We start from the raw sequence: 9,596 nt of genomic DNA on the forward strand, positions 1-9,596 counted from the left end.
AGATTCTCTACTCTGTTTCTCGATAATACAAAACGTGCTGCCCTTCTTTGAACTTTCTCGATGTACTCCGTTAGGTCTCTCTGGTACGGATCCCATAACGTACAACAGTACCCCAACAGAGTTCGGACAAGCGTAGTGCAGGCAGTCTCTTTAGTAGATCTCTTGGATCTTCTAAGTGTTTTGCCAATAAAACAGTCTTTGGTTCGGTCTCCCCATAACATTTTCTGTGTGTTCGTCCCAATTTAAGTTGTTCGTAATTGTAATTCCTAGGTATTTAATTGAATTTATGGCCTTTAGATTTTAACGGATTTCTTGTAGCACTCCTGTGGATGACCACACGCATTTCGTTGTTTAGGGTCCATTTACAATTTTCGCACCATACAGATATCTTATCTAAATCGTTTTGCAGTTGGTTTCGATTTTCTGATGATTTAACTAGACGATAAAAGACAGTATCATTTGCAAACAACGTAAGATGGCTACTCAGATTGTCTCATAATCGTTTATATAGACAAGGAACAACAGAGGGAGCATAACACCACCTTGGGGACCGCCTGAAATCATTTCATAACTGAGACGATATTCCAAAAGCACGCAATTTGATTACAAGCCACTTATGAGGTACATGTTAAATCTTCCTGGAAATGTAGAAATACGGAATTAATCTGAAATCCTTTGTCGATAGCACTCACACTCCGTGTGAGTAAAGAGGTAGTTGTGTTCCGCAAGAACGTTGTTTTCCAAATTCGTGTTGACCATGTGATATGTGATACAGGTCGCTAGGTCAGTTGCTCGCATGAGGACCAGCTCACATGAAAGGGATTGCGTTACTGGCTACAGGCAGCGGTCCAGCCAGGTAAAGATGATGGCTCCGAGCACTATGGGACTTGACATCTGAGGTCATCAGTACAGAGTTGTTCAAATGGTTCAAATAGCTCTGAGCACTATGGGACTCAATTGCTGTGGTCATAAGTCCCCTAGAACTTAGAACTACTTAAACCTAACTAACCTAAGGACATCACACACATCCATGCCCGAGGCAGGATTCGAACCTGCGACCGTAGCGGTCATGCGGTTCCAGACTGAAGCGCCTAGAACCGCTCGGCCACACGGTGCGGCGGTCCAGCCAGGTACAGGCACCCATCGACGGGCTGGTCATACCTGCTATCGACAAGAAACCGGGCACGATTCTGAAGTGTGCATGGAGAACCGACAAACCACAGCAAGTTGAATAAGGCGTGACAGTAAGTACAAAAATAAAAGGAGCACTAAATTTCCTGACCGTAGGCGGAAAAGACTGGAAGAAACGATATCCGACTCGTCTGCATGCTCCTATCGTCGTAGTCAGCAGAACAGTATTAGCAGTCGTAGTGTGATAATAGTGTGATTTTATAGTGTATTTAGAGTGGCCCACTTAAACGTTCCAGCGCAAGTATGTCTGGAGCAATTACAGATATTGTAAAACAACTGTCATGGATATGAATGTGAGGCATGGGCTCATGAAAGAAAATACTATGCGACATTCTAAAACATAAGCAAATATTATTTTCAACGCAAACTTCTGGTTTTTAAATGAACACCCTGTGCTATTTCTTACGCAATCAGTAACGTGAGAAATCACTAAAACAATGGTGTTGGTCCCATCGAATACGTCAGTTACATCCCGATAAATTGCAAAGCGAAGTTTATGCGTGAAATAAACTAAACGCGCCGCTACTGCACGTCCCGACATGCAAGCGAGAACCTCACGTTGCTCGTAATCGCAATGTGATTGACGTTCTGCGAAGCAACACTCGCTGTACTTATTGCTATTTACGCTGTCAGTAAGGGAACTGGAAACAATGCAGATGTCCAGTTACATAACTATGTACAACTACCATTTACCCCTCTGTTACTCCCTTAGTCAACCATTAATTATGGTTACCCTGGCCGGTGTGTTCGGTTTTTTGTTATCTAGTACTGTAGTAACGTACAATAAAGCACAAATGAGTAAACAGTTTCCTCATTTTTCACTGAGTGTGACTGCACTTCTATATGGTTGCCAATCCATTCAGTAACAGCGCAAATAGCAGCGTTTGTTGCATTGTAATATATCAATCACATTGTGACTGTGAGCTACGTGGGGTTCACGGTTGCATCTCGGAATATGCATAGCGGCGCGTTTCGTTTATTTCAAGTGTCAACTTTGCTTTGTGGAAATGGAAATGAGCGTTTGGCGTCATTGGCCGGGAGGCCCCTCGCGGGGCAGGTCCGGCCGCCATATCGCAGGTCTTATTACATTCGGCGCCACATTGGGCGACCTGCACGCCGGATGGGGATGAAATGATGATGAACACAACACAACTCCCAGTCCCTGAGCGGAGAAAATCTCCGACCCAGCCGGGAATCGAACCCGGGCCCAGAGGACGGCAATCCGTCACGCTGACCACTCAGCTACTGGGGCGGACACTTTGCTTTGTAATTTCTCGGGATATAACTGACGTAATGCGATGCAACCAATGTCATTCATTTTACGAATTTTCATGTTACTGACTTGTAAGAAATAATAAGTGGTGCTACAGAAGAATGCTGAAGTTTAGATGGGTAGATCACATAACTAATAAGGAGGTATTGAATAGAATTGGGGAGAAGAGGAGTTTGTGGCACAACTTGACAAGAAGAAGGGACCGGTTGGTAGGACATGTTCTGAGGCATCAAGAGATCACAAGTTTAGCATTGGAGGGCAGCGTGGAGGGTAAAAATCGTAGAGGGAGACCAACAGATGAATACACTAAGCAGATTCAGAAGGATGTAGGTTGCAGTAGGTACTGGGAGATGAAGAAGATTGCACAGGATAGAGTAGGATGGAGAGCTGCATCAAACCAGTCTCAGGACTGAAGACCAGAACAACAACAACAACAATGGTTTATCAGAAAAAGGCATCCCAGCCGTCCTGCCATTTTGTACATTTTACAACTTTTAGCCTTATTTATGACCATAATACTCGGAGGACACTGGAAATAGTCCGTGACACAAAAGTAAAGACCATATACAAACAAATCACACGTATCAATTGTTACATTAATTTGAATAGCTGAATTTACAACTCTTCATTTACTGTGCTTTTATTTCTTTTGTGGGTGCCAAAAAAGTGTACCGATAATGTCCGCTTGGTTTTTATCTTGATTTCGCACCATAATGAGTATTTAAAATTTTTAAATAAAATTTATTTCTCTCCTACTGGGTGTTCCCGTGTTTAAGTGTCACAGTCAGGGATCTGAAGTTATAGGCTTCGATCCTCCGTCACTCCTTAGGATTTTTATCTGTTGCTTATTACTCCTATTCAGCACCGCCAGTTCTTGTAAATGTGAAAAATGCCCTGTTGCACCGAATTTTAGTCCACATTGAACTGTACGCCACCACTGTAACTCGGTGCTGAAGACAGTTCTGACATCACAGGAACGCAAATGCGTACCAGCCCCAGGAGGAGCGTGGCTGGTAAAGCACTGTGGTGTTGAAACATGTTTTCGGGCTGAGAGCAACTTCCGTTTTTTATCTTGGCATTTGATAGTAAGCAGCTATTTTTTTAGTGAAATGAATGATCTTTAAAATAATCATGGTTGGGAAAATGTTCTAGTGGTTCTTTGGCAGAATAATATCAGTTACAGTCTTAAGAAATATTCGGTAAAACACACACTGCTTTTAGTTTCGTGGTTACAATGTAGTGTTTACTTTCTTGTTTTTCATTGAACAAATATGTCTCTGTTTCCGACTCATTCATATTTTTCATTATATTCGCTCTTTCTTGTTGTTGTAAGAATTGCAGCGAGGCGATGCAATCTAGGAGCGCTCATATTTGTATTTGATTTTACACAGTATAGTAGTGAGGTGATAAAAATTTGGTGCTACCTATATCGTTTCAAGTGCAACCCTTTTAAAATTAGGGGCAGACGATTTTATTAAAGCGGCAAGCGATACGGAAGGTGACGACCTTATCAAAGATTCTTTACGAAGTCATAAGACAATGACAAATTATTTACATTGTTCACGAATGTGATTAAGCGGCCGTGTGTCTGTTGCTCTCGGAACATTTTCATGAAACCATAAAGTGCTGAAATTCGAGATGCTTAAAAAGCTCGACTGTGACTGAAATCGGTGAAGACTACTGTATAAGGGGCGATCACAAAGTTTCCATTCGAAGAATGTACAGTCCAGAATCGGTATGCCAATCAGGCAGAATCGCCGTGAGCTTTGAGGCAATCACCAGGTTGAAGATACCCGTTTGGTAAAACACCGTGTTCTGCTGCGTGAAGAAGTCCGTAACTGCCCGCTACACATCCTCGTCTTATAAGAATCGTCGAGCCCTCGAGGCCCTTTTGAAAGTCCGAAGTAGAGATGGGTCGTTCGGACAACTAACAGGTTCAAAGGAACGGTTCATCAAAATGAACGGAACGAGCGGTGAACGAATTCTAAGGAACGGTATTTCATAGTTCATTTAGGTCGCGGCTTTCTAATTACAGTTCCTGGGAACGGGAAACGGTCGGTCTCGTTCCCGCAACGGCACGTCGGCCGGTCTCGTTCCAATCTCGGTCCCGTTCCCGTCTGTCTCGGTCTCTCTCGGCCGGACTCGTCCTTCTTCGCGTGGCCATTCGTCGCAGTTCCACTGCCGACTGCTCATAGTTCAGTACAGAGTTGTTCAAATGGTTCAAATTGCTCTGAGCACTATGGGACTCAATTGCTGTGGTCATAAGTCCCCTAGAACTTAGAACTACTTAAACCTAACTAACCTAAGGACATCACACACATCCATGCCCGAGGCAGGATTCGAACCTGCGACCGTAGCGGTCGTGCGGTTCCACACTGTAGCGCCTTTAACCGCTCGGCCACTTCAGAGTTGTTCGTCCGTTCGCTGCGCACGCCCATTCTAGATCTGCTTCAAACCTTTTTTGAACTGCTAATTTCTGGTTCCTTTCGTATTCTATTCAGCGTCCATGACCGATAATTAAACTGTATTTTATAATTACGTATATTACATAAAATGGCGTGGTATGTAATACATATTTTCAGGTAACAAACGGCATATCTGCTTACTTCACCGTTTCGATAAACAGCAGAAGAAATACTTGTAAAAAGGCAAGATTTTTTTGTTATTACACATGCAAAGGAAGTCGGCACGGCACACACAAGTGGCCATTTTCCGTCTTTTTTTGATCCAAGGTAAAAGAGCATGTTCATTGTTATGGAAGGCAGACCGACTTACAACCGAATGAAGTCTGCGTTCCATAATCGAGTGTCTGGTGTCACATTTTGTAAAGTGAATATGATAACTTCTACAATATTATTTCAGAGGTACAGCGTCGCGCTCGAAAAATCGGCCCCGAGCACTAGACTGCTCATTGCCGCCTACCAATCGTCATCTATTCTTCGAAGTTGTTCTTTGCATTAGCTTGTTTCTTATTTCTTCACTGACTAATTATTACATGTTTATCTATTCTGCTCGTAGCGGTCAACAAATCGCGCGTAACTGGCGAGCAGTCTGTACTCGGGGCCGGTTTCTCGTGCGCCACCTTACATTATTTCACTGCGATCAGCCGCATGACCTTATAGTTGGCTAAACGAGAGGTTTTGCTGAATCACGAAAGTTACAAGTGCATGAGAGTTCTGGTATGAATAAAAACTCTGTACTCCAGGGTGGAGGCAAGAGCCCCTCTTGGCGCCTTCCATCTTCAGTCACCTATGCTACTAATTTCCACTTTTTCGTAAGAACCGTGTACCAAGCACAAATGAACGGTGAAAGAGTAAAAACGAACGGTTCCCCCAAAAAAAAGAGCGATCACCAGTGAACTAATTCCCAAGGATGAACGAGTTTGCCCATCTCTAGTCCGAAGGCGTGATAATCGCATAGGAAGAGATCATGACTACAGGGCGGATGATCGAGTATCTCCCATTTGAGTTGGCGTAACTTTTGCGTTACATTTACGATATGACAACGTGCATTATCATGAAGCAGCAGCACCATTCCACAGTGATGGGTTTCGACACCCATGGTGCCCCACACACGGTCTTCATTTTCCGATGGATATCTATCGGTGTTTGTCCTTCGGCAACCAAGAAAAGAATCATTGCACGTTGGTCTTGCTTGGACGCATACGGTAATAACGTCGCTACGGTTAACGTCCCCCCTTTAACGCACGCACGCCGGAAAGACACGAATGCCACGTAATTCCTTGACCACATGTCGGTGTTTATACAGGGTATTTTGCAGTTATTGTTACACACTCCTAGAGGTTTTAGAGGGGACTTAGTAAATCAAGTTTTACATACGAACCCATGATCGGAAATGTCACCAAACGACGGTACTGTGCTTCAAAGTTATAGGCACCGGCACCCGTAACTGTTCGTATACAAAGGGTGATCGGTAGTGGTGTTACAGACTTTCAAGCATGATGGAGACTGGTAAATGTATCAATTTGAGGTAAGGGTCCCTATAACGGGAAGGAACGAGTCGAAGCTATAAGCGAAAACCGTTCTCCTAACTCTGACAAAATGGTTCAAATGCTATGGGACTTAACATCTGAGGTCATAGCCCCCTAGAACTTAGAACCACTTAAAACTAACTAACCTAAGGATCACACACATCCGTGCCCGAGGCAGGATTCGTACCTGCGACCGTAGCGGTCGCGCGGTTCCAGACTGAAGCGCCTAGGACCGCTCGGCCACTGTGGTCGGCCGGTAACTCTGACAATGGAATACATATACCGGTACTGTTGTTGCTGAGAATGTAGGGTATGCAACTTTCAGAGGTGGTAGTATGGACCAAAACAAAAAAAATTCTAGTAAGCATGGGCTCTAAAATGCACGCCTTAAGAGAAATGAATACTTATTCAGTAAACGAGTCGTGTTTCTCATTAGCGATGATGACCAAGTGCTGATAGCTCCTCAGATATGCATTTTAGAGCTCATGTTCAGTACACATTTTTTCTTGTCTTGGTCTATACTGTCACCTCTGAAAGTTGGGTACGCTACATTCCCAGCAACAACAGTAATGGTACATGTATTCCATTGTCAGAGGTTTTCGCTTGTAACTTCCTCGTTCGTTTCCTCAAATTGATACGTTCATTCATCATCCTTGAAAGTTCGTAATATCATTACTTAATCGCCCTGTACATATATATAAGATCTCACGAAATAAGCGCCAAACGAAAAAACTACAAAGCACGAAACTTGTCTAGCTTGAAGGGGGAAACCAGATGGCGCTATGGTTGGTCCGCTAGATGGCGCTGCCATAGGTCAAACGGATATCAACTGCGTTTTTTAAATAGGAACCCCCATTTTTATTACATAATCGTGTAGTACGTAAATATATATGAATGTTTTAGTTGGACCACTTTTTTCGCTTTGTAATAGATGGCGCTGTAATAGTCACAAACTAAGTACGTGGTATCACATAACATTCCGCCAGTGCGGACGGTATTTGCTTCGTGATACATTACCCGTGTTAAAATGGACCGTTTACCAATTGCGTAAAAGGTCGATATCTTGTTGATGTATGGCTATAGAGATCAAAATGCCCAACGGGCGTGTGCTTCGTATGCTGCTCGGTATCCTGGACGACGTCATCCAAGTGTCCGGACAGTTCGCAGGATAGTTACGTTATTTAAGGAAACAGGAAGTGTTCAGCCACATGTGAAAGGTCAACCACGACCTGCAACAAATGATGATGCCCAAGCAGGTGTTTTAGCTGCTGTCACAGCTAATATGCACATCAGTAGCAGACAAATTGCGCAAGAATCGGGAATTTCAAAAACTTCGGTGTTGGGAATGCTATATCAACATCGATTGCACCCATACCATATTTCTATGCGCCAGGAATTGCATGGCGACGACTTTGAACGTCGTGGACAGTTCTGCCACTGGGAACAAGAAAATTACGGGACGATGTCAGATTTTTTGCACGCGTTCTATTTAGCAACGAAGCGTCATTCACCAACAGCGGTAACGTAAACCGGCATAATATGCACTACTGGGCAACGGAAAGTCCACGATGGCTGCGACAAGTGGATCATCAGCAACCTTGCCGGGTTAATGTATGGTGCGGCATTATGGGAGGAAGGATAATTGGCCCCCATTTTATCGATGGGAATCTAAATGGTGCAATGTATGCTGATTTCCTACGTAATGTTCTACCGATGTTACTACAAGATGTTTCACTGCATGACAGAATGGCGACGTACTTTCAACATGATGGATGTCCGGCACATAGCTCGCGTGCGGTTGAAGCGGTATTGAATAGCATATTTCATGACAAGTGGATTGGTCGACGAAGCGCCATACCATGGCCCGCACGTTCACCGGATCTGACGTCCCCGGATTTCTTTCTGTGGGGATAGTTGAAGGATATTTGCTATCGTGATCCACCGACAACGCCTGACAACATGCGTCAGCGCATTGTCAGCGCATTTGCGAACATTACGGAAGGCGAACTACTCGCTGTTGAGAGGACTGTCGTTACACGTATTACCAAATGCACTGAGGTAGACGGACATAATTTTGAACATTTATTGCATTAATGTGGTATTTACAGGTAATCATGCTGTAACAGAATGCGTTCTCAGAAATGATACGTTCACTATGGCACATGTATCACATTGGAACAACCGAAATAAAATGTTCAAACGTACCTACGAATTTAATTTAAAAAACCTACCTGTTACCAACTGTTCGTCTAAAATTGTGAGCCATATGTTTGTGGCTATTACAGTTCCATCTGTCACAAAGCGAAAAACGTGGTCCAACTGAAACATTCATATTTCTTTACGTACTACACGAATATGTAATAAAAAATGTGGGTTCCTATTAAAAAAACGCAGTTGACAGCCGTGTAACCTATGGCAGCGCCATCTAGCGGGCCAACCAAAGCGCCATTCAAGGTAGAGAAGTTTCGTTCTTTGTAGTTTTTTCGGTTGACGCTTATTTCATGAGATATTTGGCCCGGTCACGATCAATGGACCACCCTGTATACATTCACAGGCGACGGCGCCTGTAACTCTGACGCTCTGTAGCATCGTTGGATGCGGACATGCGTTCCCATGTAAAACCTGATCTACCAAGTCCCCTCCACAAAAGTGTAAACATGAATTGCGAAACATTCGATATACCCACAATGGAGTAGCACGACGTTTCACATACGCTGCAACAGCGCCCTCAAACGGTAACTTTTTGATCGCCCATTATAGCTCATTCTACAACAAACTGAACGGAATTTGCGGAACAAATTGTTAGGAAATGAGTGGTGAACTAACCTGAGAGCCGAGCCAATGAAAGCAGGCGTTCGCACAGCGTGGCTTCGTCGCACACCTCGCGCCGCACTGACTGACAACCGGTCGCTCGCCAGCGTGCAACTCGCTGCGGCGGCGGCGGCGGCGGCGGCAGCTGAGAGCAGTGAAAGTGTGGTCGCTCCAGGCCGCGAGCCGGCCCGGCCGCGAATTCGTTAAGACCCGGGCGATCTACAACATGCGCTTGCTGGGCAGCGAAAACCACATAGTGGCAGCCGTGCCGTCACTGGACAGGGTAGACCGAGTTTTTCGTATAGCTTCAATGTAGGCTACTGAAACTGC

General features: G+C 44.3%; 1 protein-coding gene across 1 annotated transcript in view; it reads right to left on the minus strand.

Annotated features, from left to right (window-relative positions):
* Positions 1-9,336, minus strand: part of LOC126480792 (proton-coupled amino acid transporter-like protein CG1139) — a 318,621-nt gene extending 309,285 nt beyond the window's left edge. The window contains exon 1 of the mRNA XM_050104105.1: positions 9,282-9,336. The gene's annotated coding sequence lies outside the window, so the exon portion shown is untranslated. The remainder of the gene's footprint in view (positions 1-9,281) is intronic.
* Positions 9,337-9,596: the final 260 nt, after the last annotated feature.

The sequence above is a fragment of the Schistocerca serialis genome, chromosome 5 (genome assembly GCF_023864345.2).
Source record: "Schistocerca serialis cubense isolate TAMUIC-IGC-003099 chromosome 5, iqSchSeri2.2, whole genome shotgun sequence".
NCBI lineage: Eukaryota > Metazoa > Arthropoda > Insecta > Orthoptera > Acrididae > Schistocerca > Schistocerca serialis.